Genomic DNA, 17,941 nt, shown 5'->3' with positions numbered 1-17,941 from the left:
ATATATATATATATATATATATACACATATATATATAATGGAGTATTACTTGGCAATGAAAAAGAATGAAATCTTGCCATTTGCAACTCCGTGGATGGAACTGGAGGGTATTATGCTGAATGAAATCAGTCAGTCAGAGAAAGACAAAAATCATACGACATCACTCATCTGAGGACTTTAAGAGATAAAACAGATGGACATAAGGGAAGGGAAACAAAAATAATATAAAACAGGGAGGGGCACAAAACAGAAGAGACTCATAAATAATGGAGAACAAACTGAGGGTTACTGGAGGGGTTGTGGGAGGGGGGATGGGCTAAATGGGTAAGGGGCACTAAGGAATCTACTCCTGAAATCACTGTGTCACTATATGCTAACTAATTTGCATGTAAATTTTAAAAAATTAAATAAAAAAGGAATCATCTGTATATATTCAGTCAATGCTTAAAATGCCTTTTAAGATCACTAGATTTTGTGCAAATTCTGGTATGTTTATGCTAAACACCAGTCTCACGACTTTATAGTTACCTGAATTTTAGGGATAAATTGCTGCCTTCCAACCATAGAATTTGGACCTTGAGAAGTCTCTGTAGTGGGAGGCTGCCTCCTGGCTCAGCCACGTGAGCCACAGGAGAGACTGGAAAAGTTACTTTAGCTCTTTGAGCCTCAGTTTCCTCATCTGTAAAATGGGCATCATGTCAACAGACTCCTCATGGGTTATTGTGAAGATTAAGTGGGATGATGCATGAAAATGTCCCAAAGAGGGCATGATGGTTAATTTTCAACATGGCTAGACAGTAGCGCTTAATTATTTGGTCAAACCCTAGCCTAGATGTTGCTGCAGTGAAGGTACTTTGTAGATGTGATTAACATTTATAATCAGGTGACTTTACGTAAAACAGACTACTTACTCTCCATAATGTAGTTGGGCCTCACATAATCCACCGAAGTTTTAAGAGTAAACACTGAAGTTTTCCAGAAAAGAAGGAATTCTGTCTCAAGACTGTTAACACAGAGATCCTGTCCCAGTTTCCAAGCTGTACTGGGCTGCCTTGTGGTTTTCAGACTCAAGACTGCAACATCAACTCCTACCTGGATTTTTCAGCCTGCTGGCCTGCCCTGCAGATTTCAGACTTGCCAGCCTCCACAACTGTGTGAACTGTTCCTTAAAATAAATCTCTCTCTCTCACTGTATATATATCCTATTGCTTCTGTTTCTCTGCAGAGCTCTGACTGATGCAGAGGGAGCACACTCTGGATATTGGGGGGTAGAGAGTTGGGAGGCAGTGTTAAAAAAAAAACAAACCAGATCTTAGCCCTGGTTCTTCCATTCCCCAGCTGAGCAGCCCTGGGCAAAACTCTTAGGACCCCTGAGCTTGTTTCCTCCCCCTGCCTAACGCCTTGGAAGGTTGCTGGAAAGATAAATGTTATGAAAATGGTTTGTTAAGTATCATGTACAAGCAGATGAGAATTATCTGGGTCTGTCTCCCTTTGAATGTGCATATATTCTCAGGGTCACCCTTTGGAGGAGCCCAGACTTACACCTCTCTAGAAATGTCCCTTCCCCGGCCATTGATTTTTGTTTCTGTCTCTGGCTGCTGAGCCCATACCCAGGCAATGCAATCTGGTCACTCAGCAGGTAATTCTTTGGCCCCCACCCCAGGCCTCCATGGGCTCTGTACCCCAGGCATGGGGAAGTGGAGGGAGGAGGGGAGGGGGAAGTGGAGGGAGGAAGTTGTGGGACTGGGAGCAGAGGAAGGGGGAGGATGAGAGAGGAAGGGGCCAGTGTGCCAGCATGGGTTCCCAGGGGTCCAGGGCTGATTTGCTGGGGTGGTTGGGTCTGTGCTGCAGACTGCAGGCTGATTGTAGCAGATTAGTCGGGACTTAAAAGGGGCCTCATCAGAACACATGAATACAGCTCTGAGTGTTCTACTTCTCTCATCCTGGAGACAGAGCCAATCAAACCGGAGAGGGTCAGAGGGCAGAAGTACTATGAATAACCTGCCTCCTTTACCATCACAGTGCTTCAAAACACCACTCTGGCCCATTTCCATTTGTTTTTTCCTCTGCCAGGGATTCAAGGGCCGGCACTTGAGAGGGATGAAACTTTCTGTAGTGTCTGAGACGCCCCCATGTTGCTCCTCACCCCATCCTGGTGCTTTTTATCTCATCACAAAGCCCTTTCTTTCAGGCCACTTACCACAGACTGAAATGATTTGATAAATAATTATTTACCAAAAATGGCTCTCTCCCCTAGAATGTGATGTGAGATCAGGAAGCTTACCTTACTTGCCCACTCTCGGGGTCCCAGCTCTTAGCAGAGTGATACAGAGTAATGCTAGTTATCCTCAAGAAATGTTAGGGCCATGGGAGGGATGGATACCTTTTAGGAAGGGCCCTCTGTGTGCCAGGTGAGGAGCCCAGAGCTGTGCAGTCATTTCTCATCCTCAATTAATCATCATCCTGGGAAAGAAAGATGATAATCTTCATTTTGCTGAAAAGTAAGCTAAAGCTCAGACTGGTTAAATAACATGGTCATAGAGGTGGCTGGGAGGCTCAGTCTATTGTGTCTGACTCTTGGTTTCAGCTCAGGTCATAATCTCACAGGTCATGGGTTCGAGCCCCACATCAGGCTTTGGGCTCCGTGCTGACAGTGTGGAGCCTGCTTGGGATCCTCTCTCTCTCTCTCTCTCTCTCTCTCTCTCTCTCTCTCCCTTTCTCTCAAAATAAATAAACTTAAAAAACAAAAGGTAACATGGTCATGGCCACACAGTCAGAGCTGGGACTCTAATCTAGGTTTGACTGAGTCGAAAGTACATGCTGTTAGTCACAACACCAGGAATGAAATATGCCGTGTGTACTGTGCCTGCATCCATTGGTTGGGAGTTGCTGCCAGAAGCCCTTAGAAGAATATCGGGTGCTCTCCCGACTGGGTGGAGAGAGTGCTGCAATGTGGCAGTAATGTCACATCTGTGAGGGGTGAGGGAGGATGTCCAGTGGCGCACATGCTGTCTCTTTGACATTCTTAGACTATATGACATTGCCTCCCCAGAGGTAGAGTGCAACAGAGACAAAGGACCAAAAAAAAGAGAGTGAGAAAAAGTAGGAGGTGGCTGCCTTTCTGGCCCTTTTCACACCCCGTGGCTGCATTTGTGTTTTCTTGGCAGTGGGAACACCTCTACCTACAGGCTTGTTTGCAGGATAGAATGCAATCAGAGGTAGGAACTAGCATAACTCTTGCAAACAAAGGTTGCCAGTGCTGCTTCTTGAGCGGAGTTCATGATGACTGGGGGGACTTCAGGTCATCTGATACTTCCGTGGGGCTGTAATACCTCTACGCAAAGATGCTGTTATTCCTTCCCAAAGGCCCTGTGGGGGAAGAAGGACCATCAGAGGTTGGAGGAAGGTGACATTCAAGCTGCTGAGCTAGAGTTTGAGGATTGACACCTGGTTGCGGGTAAGTCTTTGCAACCCATTGGCCATGGGATAATCACCATGTATTCACTCTGCCCGATGGAAGCCTGAGAGGTGGGGCTTGTAGAGTTTAGGTCTCAACTTACTTACTTACTGTGTAATCTTGGGCAAGTTATTTAACCTCTGTGAGCCTTGGTGGCTTACTTAAAACAGCATTTATCTTAGGGGCCCGTTGTGAGAATTGAATGAGACGAGGCGTAGAAAGAAACTACTTGGCTCTGATGTACAGCAAGCACTCAATGCTTATTAGATATTGTCTAGGAGGAACCTATATACATATGTGGAAACTGCAAAGTCGGGGCAATGATCTGAATCTGTGCTGCCCCAAACCAGGTAATTGGTGGTGTTTTTTCTTTTCCTTTTTCTTTCTTTCTTTCTTTTTTTTTTTTGTTCGTGTGCATCTGGATGTTTTGACTACCCAGTTTTCAGAACTGAAAAAAAGAAGGGTGGTGTTGTTGAGACCTGTTTATCTCAGTTTGTGGTCCTACTCGGTCCTGGTAGGCCTCTTGGTGTCTGAACCAGGGGAAAATGCACCCTCCCACTGTGTGCTGAAAATATTGGCAAATGCAGAGCCAGACTTTGCATCCCCTGCTCACAGCAGAAACCCACTGGGCCAGGACAGCCCTCCTTCCCCTGTCCTCCGTAAGAAACAGTTTAGATCATCACCGTGGTGGTGGCTACCCTTTACCAGTGTTAACCGTGTGCCGGGAACTTGACGCCTTCGATGGCCCCATAAGGCAGCCACTATTCCCATTCCGGTTCTGCAGACCAGCAGATTACGCCCCAGTGTGTTTAAGTTACTTGTCCAGAAAGTGGCAGAGCTGGGATTCAAACCCAGGCCAGCCGGGTGTCAGCAGCCCCATGCTTACCACTGAACCATGCTCTCTGCAGGACACTCTAGCTTAACGAGGAAGCTTGTTTGGCAGAGGGAGTGAAATGGCAAATGTGTAAGTCAGGGCCCGTGAGAAACTGTAGAGGGATCAGAGCAGCGTTCTTGTTCTTACTCCCTGCTGCGCGCCTGAATTGCCCGAGGAGCATTCATGAGCTAGAGAGGTCTGGTCCTGACCCCCTGAAATTCTGGATCTCTGGATTGAGGATGGAGCCAGAGCTTCCCAGGTGGTTCTGATAGGCCTCCAGGCTTGAGGACCACTGAGGAGAGGAAGAGGTTTGGGAGGGATTTAGCAAATTCCTTGTGGTTAGAAACTTTTCCATTCCCTTCTTGGAAGTGGCTGATTCACATTCCAGGTAGTGCACCTTTGTCTCAGTATCTCCATTTGCAGCGTGTGGGCAATGGAGCTTGACAACATTGCAGAGCATTGGGTGGATAAACAGCTTGTAGAGGGCCATTTACATGGGAAGCATTGGGAGAAAGTGCTCCTGGGGCTTTGAAGTGACCCGATTTCAGTTTCCATGTGGTGGTGCTCTGGGCCACATCCCAGCGCTTCTGGATTATCAGCAAGTAGGTAGTCCCGTGGGACCAAGGTGCAAGGTGTTTGCTTGCAGAGCCTGGGGTAAGTGGGGAACTCTGATTGCCCCATCCTTTGGTTGAAGAACAGTGTGAGCTGACACATAATTAGAACCATTAACTGGCTCTCAATATGGAGAATGAGATTTGTGGCTCCCTCTTACAAAGGATATATGAAACAGTAAACACACTTCCAGTTATGGATGGGGCTAAACACACCATTAAACTGAATGCTAATGGCTGTCTCCTGCTTCCTTTGAACATTTCACCGTGGCAACCAGCAGGTGCCCTTTTCTTGCCTTCTCTTTCATCTTCCCATAATTCTCTCCTGCCATGGCTTTGTGGATGATAATGGGCACATGCCTGAAATAGCAGTTATAAAGAGAATTAGAATTAAAAGAGGAAAAAAGAAACCCAAATTAGGTTGGAGTAGGTTTCCAGCTCCTCATGTTATTTGCTTGTAGGATGAAGAAATCCCAGGTAGCGAGAACAGGCCAAGGCAGGTGAACATCTTGAACTGATGTAAGTAAGCGTCTTAATACACTGCATACTAAAGGCATTAAGCCTGGCCTGACTTCTGAAGCTCAGCACTAAATTGTGGGGGCAGCATAATTTATGGCTGAGGAATAGGAGCCCAGGAGTTTGACACTCTCGGATATAAATCCTTTTCTGTTGCTAAAAGCTGTGTGACCTTAGGTGAGTAATGCTCTCTCTCTCTGTGCCTAAGTTTCCTCACTTGAAAATCAGGGGTAGTAATAATAATAATAATTGTTTCATGGGGCTATTGCAGGGGTGGGGTAGAGTGGGGTAAGGGGTTGGGTTGGCAATTATAATGGGTATAAAGCTCTTTGTATAGTGCCTGGCACATAGTATGTGCTCAGTAAATGGTAGCCACTCTGATGATGATGGTGTTGAGTAACAACTTGCTGGGTAACTTTAGGCCAGTAACTTCCCTGAGCTTCAAACTGTTCATCTGTAAAAGGCAAGCTAATAACAGTACCTGAGTCATTAGTTTAAAGCTCTAGATAAGAATTAAATGATGAAAAGTATTTGGCACAGGGCTTGGCACATAATCAGAGTTCCAAAAGGATTTGCTGAATGATGGGGGAAAAAAATAAATAAATGCTATCACCGATGAAGAAGCTCAATCAGCAGGCCCAGAGCATTTAATATTAGACACCGAGGGAGAAAAATAGGAACAGCCCTGGACTCGTTGTCAGTTACATTTGTTAGCAGCCGCAGACCTTCCTTTGCTCCCTTTGTCCTTGTTTCTCCACTCCTCTCGGCCCTTAGCACGCGCGTGTGCTGGAAAAGAGAAAACGCGACGCTGACTTACGCAAATGAAATCCCAGTATCACAACGGGCACCGAGCAAGGCCTCTGGCAGGAAGGCCATAAATAACATTGCACCACTGCTCTGCCAGCAGAGCCAGCCGGCCATGGGGCCTCCCGGCCGCCCCCCTACCCCGGGCCCTCAAGCATTCTGGGCCGCCCCAGTCCCTCACCTCCCCATCGGCTGCCCCCTCCCAGATCCGTTCTGCAGGACGCTGACTCATGCTCTGAAGCCACCTGTCCGTCTTCGGCCAGCCCCGGCTTCCCTCCAGGAGCACCCCCCTGGGGAGAAGGCAACCTGGTAAACCAGGTACTGGCATAGCTGCTTAGTCAGCTAGCTACTCTGATGGGACTAATTGCAGTGTCTTTTAAATAGCATTTATGGTCTTAATTTCTAGTTACAAAAATGATACGTGTTTATTTTAGAAAATTTTAGGGGAAAAAATGGGGGAAAGAAACAAGCACACAGAAGAAAATAAAGATCTTGAGGCCCTGGTGATATTCCAGGCCAATTACATCAGATTTTCTACAAATGGGGTCATCCATCAGCATTGGTTTTTTTTTTTTTTTAATTCTGGAGGTGATTCTGGCGTCGCAGGCAAGGTTGAACCATCCCCTTGCCAATAACACTTTACAGTATTTCCTTCACTTTTCAGTTTTATATTTGTACCATATTATACATACTATTTGAAACTTGATTATGTTTTCTTTGGCCTAACACTGTGTTATGAACATCTTCCAAATCATAAATATTCTTTAAAATATGATTTTAAAGACTGCTTATGTAGCTTTCCGTCTTATGGATGTACCTTAATTGTTTTTAACCAGTTCCCATTATTAGATGTTTTCTAAAATTTTGCTGATTAAAATAATTCTGGGATGTATTTCTGCTCCTATCTGTAATCACCTACTTAGCTAACACTTATGTAGCCTGTAACCCTATGCTGGATACCGTTCTAAGGCATTGCATATATTTATTTCATTTAATCCTCAAAACCAACCCAAGAGATAGATACTGTTACCATCCCTCCTTTAGAGATGAGGAAACTGAGACTCAAAGAGGCTAAATCACATGACCGATTGGTGGTGAAGCCGATGTGGCTCCAGAGTCCACAGTCTGTAATTACAATTGCTGGATGAATTATAAATACAGAGAACAAACTAATGGCTGCCAGTTCAGGGTGGGGTGGGGGTGAGGGGTTGGCCACAATGGGTGGAGGAGTTGGGCAAAATGGGAGGCCGCCAGTTACGGAATAAGTCAGTCACGGGAGTAACAGGTACAGCATAGGGAATAGAGTCAACGGGACCAATCATGGTTTCGTGATGATGGATGATGGCTACACTTGTAGGGGGCGTAGCATAACATATACAGTGATGTCGAGTCACGATGTTCTGCACCCGAAACTGGTATAACATTGTGTGTCAACTATAATCACACGCAAAAATAAAATTACTGAGTCAAAATATATGACATCTTTCAAGGCTTTCGAAACACATCGCCAGACAGCTCACCATTAATGTTGTATCCATTTATTTTGTCACCAGCAGCATCTGTGAGCCAGTGTGTGTGTGTTGGAGTGCTGGTCTCTGACTTTGAAAAAGAATTTTCAAACCCAATGGAAGCTGCAAATGTAAACATCCTCCTTATTGAAGGTTTATTACCTATGCAGAAAAAGCTTTTTAGCAGGATTTTAAAAAGTGGTGTGCATTTTATAGTGTGGCTCTGTAGTTGTAAATGGTGCGTCGAGCATGAGAGCTGGTATTGTTTCTGCGGTGGTAGGAAACGGGGACTGTCAGAGGCCCTCACCCTGTGCTGTGTTACACAATTATCTTCTTTTTCACACCCCCCTTTTTTTGTAAGACAGAGAAAAGGTCGACACCTCCATAGTGGTTGTTCACGGAAGAAGTGCTCTGAGAGAGACAGTATTATCCAGGAACAATCTGTAGCTCTTCTGATGTTTTGCCGAAGGACCTGGAGCCCCCTCTCTGGAGGAATCTGATCTGACTGCCTCCAGCTGCTCATGGGGTGAGTGGAACTGGTTTTCTGGGAGCCCTGGGAGGAGGGCAGAGGGGCCCAAAGGCCAGGATGCCAAGGGAGTCCCAGGAAAGAGGAGCTAAGCCTGAGAGGAAGGCTTTATGAAAGCCCATTGAGAGCGTCCCTGTGAGCGTGAGAAACATACAAAGCCCTGTGTGCCACCTTCCTGGTTTCTGTGTGTATTTGTCACGTCCAGCCAATAACTCGGTTATTATCATTTTCCTGTTGGAGGAAGATTGTAAACACTCAAGACTCTGTCATCCCCTCCCCCCACCACACATACACTATTACTGATATGTCTGAAGGATTTCCTACCTATAGCAGGAAAGCAAAAGAACTTCTCATAACTTTGAACTCCTTGAGGACAGGGGCCCGTATCTTTTATAATTATTATGATATTCATTTTCAGTGGCTCCAGCAGGTCACAACTTTCATTTCTATTCACAGTGTACCCTATCCTATTGGTTGAAGCTTTGATGGGAGTTCTGTTAGTGGACTCTATTTTTGTTGTTATAGAAGTCCAATTCTAGCTGTCTTACCAGGAGGGGAGTCCAGGATGGAGAGCAGGTATGACTGGAGTCAGAATTTTGAAGGATGTTGTTTCTGTTTGCCTGTCTGTCTCTGTCTCTCTCCCCTTCTCTGGGCTGGCCTCATTCCCTCCCACTTGGTGGGATCCCTTCACATGGTCAGGAGAGGTGTCTTCTCTTGAATTTTCTGTGTGTGTTCTGAGGGACAGAAATCCTCCGTTGTCTGGGTTGTTGCTAATCTGGATGGATGAAGCCTAGAGCTGCCTATGGCCGTTTCCTGATATGTGAGGCCGTTCTAACCCAGTGGAGAGAGAGGACTGCTCTCTCCTAACACTCTTACGTTGATCCCAGAGAAACATCAGGCTTAGCTTGAGTCACATCAGGTCAGTCAACTACTGCATCCAGTGGAAGAAAGTATGAGGAGGGGCCAGAGCATTTACATGGCACCCTATGTGTAGCAGTCTGTACTTGATGTTCACAGGAAAAGTGGGGAAAGAGTGTAAGGAAGACAAACCAACAGAGAACTGTGTCATCATTCAGACTCATTGTTTTTCTAGCCCAGGGTTTTCACTGGGCAGGTTAATTGGGATTTTTATTTCTGTTGTTCATGCCATGTCCTTTCCAGTGCTTTTGTATCTGTAATAAGGCAAGGACTTGTTTTCATTAAAATCTGATTCTTTTAACCCTTCCTCTTCAGTCATTGTTTCCCTGTAATTCAAAAACATGCAGGTATCTTCACATTTATCACCACACTTCTCATATGAGGAGGTTTACCTTTGAAAGCTCCCTTTCTCGACCAGTTAAGACGTTAAGTCCCTTTACATATCATGTCTGGACACAGGCCTCCACTGCTGACTCTTGCAGGGCATGGGCGCCCCCTGGGCTGCTGAATCCCTTATCCTTTCTTGGTCATGGTCTCCTGGCTGCCACAGAATAATGTGTAAGCTTACTTTCAAGCGCTGTCTCCATTTTGGGAGCAAAGAATGTCCTCATGAAGGACCCGGAAAAACTATTTCCCTTTTTGGCACTTCTGCCCTTTTATGCAGTCTGGTTTTGTTCTCTGTGTATAAATAGAGGAGGGACTCATTATTTGCCCCTCCACCTTTTAGCTGGGCTATATTTTGCCTTTGGCTGGCAGGGCAAACTTTGGAATAAGACAAACTTGGGTTCACATCCCAACTTCACTATTCACTTGCTGAGGGGCCTTCAGTGAGATGGGCTTTTCAAAATATCTTTCAGCATCGGTTCCTCTCCTATAAATGGAGGGAAACAATGGTGCCTGCCTCATAGGGTGGCCATATTGCTTCATGAATCACATGGACCCACAAAGCCCAACACCCAGTAGATGTTCAGTAGATGTGAATTCTCTTCCTCCCCGCAAAGACACTTGATTTGTTTTCTGTCACCCTGGGCATTAGCTCTGCACTGACTCACCACATCTATATATCCCATAAAAGTTGCCAGTCCATGGACTATTTTTAAATATATTCATGTTTTCCATATTCTAAAAAAGCTGGCCATTAGGAATAATCTTAAAGGTAGTTACTCTTTGGTAAAGGCCTTCCCTACTTTTTTCTTCTGTATAGAAATAGCTTTTCCTTTTATTCTTTCTGGTGTAACAGAGATTTCTCCCCCCTCCCCCATCCTGTTTAGCATCTGCTCCATTTGCCCATTGAAAGAACATACTCTCTTCTTTATAGAACTGTTCCTCTTTCGCCTCTGGTTGGGGTGGGCTGAGGGGTATCATGTGACCAAGACTGGACCAGTCGTCATATGTCATACCCCTTGCCACAGTGATTGGCTCAGTGGTGGCCCTGTGACCCAAGTTTGGTCCTTCCCTTGAGTTTTACCCGCGGGGTCTGGGACAGCGAAATCCTCTTTCTCTGTGTATGTTGCTAATCTGGGTTGATGAAGCCTGGAGCTGCCTCTGCCATGCCTTCTGCTGTGTGGACAGACCTCTTTCATCTTAAGAAAGAATGAGTCCAACACATGGAGAGAAGCAGAGAGCTAAGATATGGGGTGAGAAGGGAGCAGGGGAAGGAGGCCAAGAGAGATGCTCTCGTCATTTGATTCCCTGGGGACAGCTGTAGTCTCTCACAGCCAGTGAGTTCTGACTTTTCCTTAAGCCAGATTGGGTTCAGCTTCTGTTCCTTGAAGTCAAAGATTCTAATAAATGTGTTGGTGTATTTAAGGTAATGGCCCCCTTATAAATGAGAGTTGTGTTTATGTCACAACAAAATCCTGATAGCTAATCTAAGCTGCTAATATGGCACAGGAGTCATACACTGAATTCTTACAGAGGGCAAAATTATCTGGGGTTATGGAACCCCTCCCAGTTTTCTACCACTGGGACCTGGCATAGTACCATGGGACCTGGCACATAGAAAGCCTCAATCTCTACTCAGTAAAGTAGGGTAGTGAGGGAGGATCTAACTGGTTCAGGTGGTCAGTCATCCTCTAGTCCAGCGGGGTCCCATCGGCTAGGCAGTGGCTCCCACACAGGCCTCAGTTAGCCCACAGCCTGGGTCTCTATGGGTCAGGCCAGATGTGGGTAGGGATCCACGATGCAGAAAATCACTTCTTTTGCGTTAAGAGTTCTTTAATTTGACTGGGTATGGCAAGTTCTCTGAGTCTCACAAAGGGGACCAAATAGCAGCTGGGCACTTAACGTGGCTTGCCCAGACCATTTGAATCCTCCCATGAGAGCCCTCAGTGAAGGATTTGGAAAGCTACTGGGGGAATTCCAGAAAAAGACAAACTACTCCTGTCCTGCTGAGGGTCTCCCCTTGAGCTTCTCTTCCAGAGGAGCGCTGTGACCCCAGACAAAGAGAGGAGTTCTGGGACGCCACGGGAGCCTGCAAAACTGCCAAAGAATGGCTGACTCCAGAGCGACCGACCGAGGCCTGCTGGTGAGAAACCTACCCCATGCTATGGTGAGGCCACCGCAGTGTGACTCGTACACAGCCTCTGCTGGGGATGAGGGCCTGGGGAAGCAATAACATTCCCCGTGTCAGCCCAGCTCTGGCCTTGTCCCCAGGCCCTGTTCCCACTGTAAGCTGACACTGGCCGGGAAGGGCCTCTCGTCTCCTCCTCCAGGGGTCAGGAGGCCTCCAGGGCAACATCTATTCTCAGACACAGAGCAGCTGCCTGTGGAGGCTTCAGAGAGAGTGTGAGGAAAGCAGGCACCCCTGTGAGGGGGGCAGGGCAGGAGATCTGGCTCCTCCAGGGCACTTGGCTTTGGAAGATTGGCACTTGAAGTTGATTTTAATCTTGGCCCTGTCTACACAACAATAGAGTCAACTGGATTATAGTGGGCTGGAACCAGAGGGGCATAGCATAGGAATCTGGACACTCGGGGAATTGGCCCCCTGAGCCGTGGTGAGGGGCTCTTCCCCCTGAGCCGTGGTGGGACCAGGGCCAAGACTTCAGTTTCTGTGGGCCTCAGTCTCCTCAATGGTAAGTTGAGAAATCTTGGCCCACATGCTCTTGGAGGATTTCTCTTGGTGAGTAATCCACACTTTCCCATCAAATGATGGATCTAAATTCACTTGCTCTGTTGAGATAACCCATATAGAAGAGATGAGGCTCAAAGTTAAGTTTCCTCATAGGCAGTATAGGCAGATGGATGCAAAGCAACATTATTCCAAAAAGAGTGACAGTAGTTATAATTATAACCAAAATGACAGCAACAAAGCACCATTTTAAAAATACTATGAGCCAGGTACTCTATGACTGATTTTACGGTACATGACCTGGTGTAATCCTTTATGATACTCTTCGGGGGTGGACATTATGGTTCCCTTTATGGCGATGAAACTACTGAGGCTCAGAGAAGTTAAATTACTTGCTCAACATCTTGGTGTTAAAAAGGTGGTGGAGCTGGGATTTGAACCCGGGTCTGCTTGATTCTAAATCCCTCGTTCCTATCTACTCTGTTATCAAGTGGGTGAGTGGCGCCTTCCACCTTCTGCTGTGAAAACACAGACATGTAGAGGCAGCAATTGCTCACAATCCTGCCTGGAAGTCGGGGCTGATGGCTTCTCAACTGTGACTGTGTCACAGACAGCCTTCGGCACTGTAGCCCCAGACTTCTTTTTTCCATCTCCATCATTTGCCTTTTCCCCACCACCCTCACCAAACTTGTGCTCCACTCAGCACACATCCCTGCTCAGGCAAGGTTCGGATGCCATCCCATTTTCGAAGATGTTCTCTGATTTTTTGCTTCTGGAATAGCCCGTGCCATGTCCTGTAATTATATTTTTGTCAGTATTTATCCAGTAAGTATTTACTGAGTAACTCCGTGTGCTTCGCACTGTGTTAGGTGCAACACACAATCGAGCTCACAGGTTTCTTTTCTCTTTTCTTTCTTTTCTTTTCTTTTCTTTTCTTTTCTTTTCTTTTCTTTTCTCTTCTCTTCTTTCCTCTCCTCTCCTCTCCTCTCCTCTTCTTTTCTTTTCTTTTCTTTTCTTTTCTTCCCCCCCCCCTTTTTTCCAGAGATCTGTCTTATTTCCCTTGACAAGGCCTAGCACACCGAAGATACTCAATAGCTATTTAAAGTGGACTCATGATCCAGAACTTATCTCACTCTTAAATAATGGCCTGTTTCTTCCCTACATCCCCCACTAGGTTCTTAGACTCTCGTGGATAGGAGCTGGCACAGAAGGGGAATTTGACACATGTTTATTGAATGAATGGTCAGTGAGAAGTATGAGTTCTGGGGAGGGAATATGCTACTTCTACAGGCATGGATCAAGCACCACCGAGATCATGAGTGAACACCATGAAGAGTAAACACCATGCGGATCTCATGTTTTCAGGACCCCAAGTGTCCAGTGACTAGAATGATACACACAAAGTAACATGGCAAAGATTCAGCAGAAGGAGAAACTGGGTACCACTGAGACACCCTCCCTGACCAGAATCACTGTTGGTCACTGGTCACTGGTCACTTCCTCAGCCCACCTGTGGCTCTAATTCCCACAGCATCCTTCCCTTGGGGGGCTTTGGCCTCTGGGAAGAAATGAATGTGGCCCTTGAGAGAGCCCTGCATTCTTGCACAGGTGATCACCCCATCCAATTCAATGTGAACTCAAGTAGAAAGGATTGTGACCTTTCCAGAGGCCAGAATCATTGTTCTAAAACTGGAAGGGGCCACGGCAGTTCTTTGGCCTGGTTCTAATCTTCTGTCTGAAGAAATCATTGTAGTGGGGTGCAACTATTCTAATGCCTGGCCCCAGAATTCTCTTCTGGAGGAGAACTGTCTTGAGACCCTGAGGGCGAAGTTGGCAAGAGACAAAATGATGAAGAGAGAACTGGTGTCTTGTGCATAAAAATAAATAGGGACTTTGGGTGAGAGACTCTGAAGGAGAGGAAGTACAGGAGGAGGGGACTTCTCAGGGGGAAATGAAACTTGAAACTTATACTTGTGGAAATTTTAAGAACAAGGATGTCTAATTTTTGATTGCACAGTTTTTATTTGTGAGTGCTGTAAACCATTATCTCTCTTCGATAAAGATTCCCCCCCACACACACACATCCCTTGTATAAGTGGGTCTTAGGGAAGAAGAGAGAAATTGAGGAAAACATGCTGAATTCCTCATGTGTATTGGCACTGACAGCCTGCACAAGATGGGGGGATTATCCATAAACTAAAATAGTTCAGTGGAAACAGGTGATTAAGGAAGTCCTCAGAAGGGTGGACAGGAATGAGGATTGTGCTTCGCATGTAGGATGGGGTCTCAAACCAATTTTTATTTGACTCTCAAAGAGCAGGGGCATTCCCTAGGGTTCTTTGGTTGTAAGTAATAGGCTAAAAAGCAACTAAGCCAACTTATTAGGTGGCTTAGTTCAGAGAAGTGAAGGGAAAAACCCAACAGTCAGTTCCCAATGAACAGGAACCTGCCACTTCAGGGCATCCCCAAAGGAGAGAATCAGCCCAGCCTTTGGGCATGCTGACGAGGTTCCTGCCAAGATCAGATCCTAGAGAGAGGGAGTCCTGTGGACAAGTCTGGGTCAGCTGTGCCACCACCCACCCCCTCACTTGGCTGGAGTAACATGGAGTAGGGGTGTCATCATTGACCATCTTCTCGGAACCACATGAGAGAGTAAGGGGAGGGTTTTCAAAGGAAGGAAAGGGGGTACTTCAGCCAAGACTCAGAGGAAGGGATGTTAGGCAAGCAGAAATAGCAGATGTCTGCACTCACAGGGTGTCTCAGCTATGAGATGTTACTGCTGGCACGTAATGGTGGATTGGTAAGATACCCAACCCCCCCACTACGTCTTGAAATTAATTTCACAACAGGCCTATGGTTAGACCTGAGCAATGCTCCAGCATGTGGCTGGCAAATGGAGGAGGAAGGAGAGAAGCTGAAAATCCAGTCCCTTGTGTTCCAGTGCTCGGCCTTTTCCCTACAGTAAGCTCCCTGGCTCCCCCTCACCTCTAAGCCTTTGCTTGAGCTGTGTCCTCTGCCTGAAATTCCTTCCCCTGTCTTTGCTACCTGTTAATTCATTTTGTTCTTTAAGACTCAAGAGTATCACCTGAAAGAAACTTTCTCTAACTGTCCCCTTCCCCATGGGTTAGGTGTCTCTCTTCTACGTAGATCTTTATTTTATTTCATCTTCCAAGTATATATTGTTTATCAAAATAGTTAACGTAAGCACGTGGTACAAAGTTCAACTATGCAAAAGGTATAGAGAGAAAAATTGGCTTCTCGTCACCTGTGAGTCCAGTTTGCCCCATGAAAGCCACCATTCTTTTCTGTGTCTCCTTCTAGAATACACATGTGCATGCTCACATGTGCACACACACACACACACTCGCGCACACGCACGCACTACCACCGTCACTCTAAGGACCTGCCTCCCCAGACCCCGAACCCACTGAGGGCGAGCCTCCTTATTTGCCTCTGGGGCTCCAGCAGCTAGGACACCCTGGTTCTCTGCAAAGTTCAGCTACTGACTGCTAAGAGCCACCTTCTTGCAGAAGCGAGAAGTGGGAGGGAAGGGGGACAGATTCTGTCTGAGATCACTTGATGCCACGCTCTGGGATCTACGAGTTGCTTTTAATTTCCTGTGCTCGGCCGCTGGCAGCCTGATGAAATGAAGCAGATAGCAAGACTTCAGATCTGGCCCTGCCTGGCCCGGGGCTTGTCTGCTTGCTGCAGGGCCGTGACCTCCGGACCCCGAAGAGAGAAGAACAGAGTGCATTGCCCAGCCTTCTTGCCCAGAAGGAGGCTGGGAGTTCACAGGATGAGGCAGCACCCTTATGGTTTGGGGCGTGGGAGGAGAGGTGGTGCAGAGAGCTCACTACTTGGGCAAACAGAGAGGGTTAGGGTCCTGGCTGTGTCGCCTCCTGGCTTCTGCTCCCTGAACCTGTTTCCTCAAACATAAATGGAGGGTATTAGTAGCATCTACTTAACTGAGTTCTTATGAGGATTCAGAGAGAATGAATTCAACGTGCAAGGCGAGGTGCCTGAACCCTGGCGCACACTGAGTTGGTGGCTGGTATTGTCATTCTCTCTATTGTCCACATGGTCATCAGGATCAGCCTCTGCAAAATGGTTCCTACTGGCAACTGTCATCTATCTTTCCTTTGGGCACTCTTTTACCCTTCTAGGCACTGTGTTATCTTTCATCATCTCTCCTGATGTGGCTGCCACTGCTGCCACCATTACCACCCCCACGGATTCAGTGTTGGCTCTGTGCCAGGCATTTGCCCTGAGGGTGGGGTGTGCTGGCTAATCATTACAACAGCGGTGATTCTCCCTGCAAGCCCGAGAAAATGGAGTCACGCCAGAGAAAATGGAGTCACGGAGGCTTGTGGCTCCACCATGCATCCCTCCACAAGGTCCCTGTGGTCTGCCTGCTACCTCTCCTCGTCACCTGTATGATTGCACGTGCTGTAACTGCTTTCCTTGCTTCCACCCTGCCTCCAAGCACCCATTCTCCACACAGCAGGAAGTGACTTTAGGGATTTGGGCAAAGACCTGGAGAGGGCCTTTCAACATATAAATCAGGTTGTGCTCCTTCTTTGTTTAAAATCCTCATCAATGGGGCGCCTGGGTGGCGCAGTCGGTTAAGCGTCCGACTTCAGCCAGGTTACGATCTCGCGGTCCGTGGGTTCGAGCCCCGCGTCGGGCTCTGGGCTGATGACTCAGAGCCTGGAGCCTGTTTCCGATTCTGTGTCTCCCTCTCTCTCTGCCCCTCCCCCGTTCATGCTCTGTCTCTGTCCCAAAAAAAATAAATAAATAAATAAATAAAATAAAATAAAATCCTCATCAGTAAGACAAGGAATAATGAGCACATCTACTTCCTAAGGTTGACATGAGTAATAAAGGAGAGGCCTCACCTTAAAGAGTTAGCACGTGGTGAGTGCTTGGGAATGGTGCCTCTTCTTATGGGGAACATGACAGTCCCTGTCCTCTTGGACCAGATTTGTTTGACATTCCTTTGATACTGATGATGAGAGAAAAGAACTGTCCTCACTTGCTCATTGGTCTCCTGTCCTCATTGGCTCTGTAGTCTTGGCTAAGCCACTTAGCACCGTCTGCGCCTCTGTTTTGTCATCTGTGAAGTGGGAGTAATAATGGTACCTGCCTCATAAGGTTGTTCTGAGTATCAGGTGAGATAGCGCATGAAGAACTCGACATGACTACCACACAGTAAGTGCTGAACAAATGGGAGCTGTGCATTCTGGTTATAATTGCTACATATAGCTGCATCTTTGGGAGGGGCTGGCTTTCCCCAACCACTATCTTTGGCAACCCCTCCTGGCATGATTGCTGCAGTTTTCCACCTCTGGGGTGAGAACTAGACTCTAACACCCTTTATCTGGCAAATAAAATAAAGAGGTACATAGAAGGAGCGTTTCTTCTCGCGTCTGCCTTGGCTCCTTGCTATTTGGGGGCTGTGTGCCTTTTGTCGGGTGAGGCTATTGCTACAGCAGGACCGGGCCGCCATGCGCTGGTGACCGGCTCTAGCTTCTGCACCCTAGTGTTGACTTTGGCAACAGGGACTTTGGAGGAGGGCTGCCATGGTCACATTCTTCAAAGCAACAGAGAGAAAACAGCACAGCCCTTGCCAATTTCCTTGAGCTCCCAGGGAAAGAAAC

The 17,941-nt window shown here is 46.9% G+C and overlaps 2 long non-coding RNA genes across 2 annotated transcripts in view; both read left to right on the top strand.

The window, feature by feature from the left end:
* The window catches only part of LOC111562213, a 59,851-nt gene extending 54,514 nt beyond the window's left edge, over window positions 1-5,337 (top strand). Inside the window, exon 7 of the long non-coding RNA XR_006584546.1 lies at window positions 3,367-5,337. This is a non-coding gene — a long non-coding RNA (uncharacterized LOC111562213). The remainder of the gene's footprint in view (window positions 1-3,366) is intronic.
* A 2,802-nt stretch (window positions 5,338-8,139) lies between these two features.
* LOC109492999 lies at window positions 8,140-14,298 on the top strand. Its single transcript, XR_002147031.3, has 3 exons — window positions 8,140-8,296; window positions 8,753-11,741; window positions 13,459-14,298. It is a non-coding gene; the product is annotated as an uncharacterized LOC109492999 (long non-coding RNA).
* Window positions 14,299-17,941: the final 3,643 nt, after the last annotated feature.

This window comes from Felis catus, chromosome A1 (genome assembly GCF_018350175.1).
Source record: "Felis catus isolate Fca126 chromosome A1, F.catus_Fca126_mat1.0, whole genome shotgun sequence".
In the NCBI taxonomy this organism is placed as follows: Eukaryota; Metazoa; Chordata; class Mammalia; order Carnivora; family Felidae; genus Felis; species Felis catus.
The sequence above is the reverse complement of the archived record's forward strand: the minus strand, read 5'-3'. Positions and strand labels throughout refer to the sequence as shown.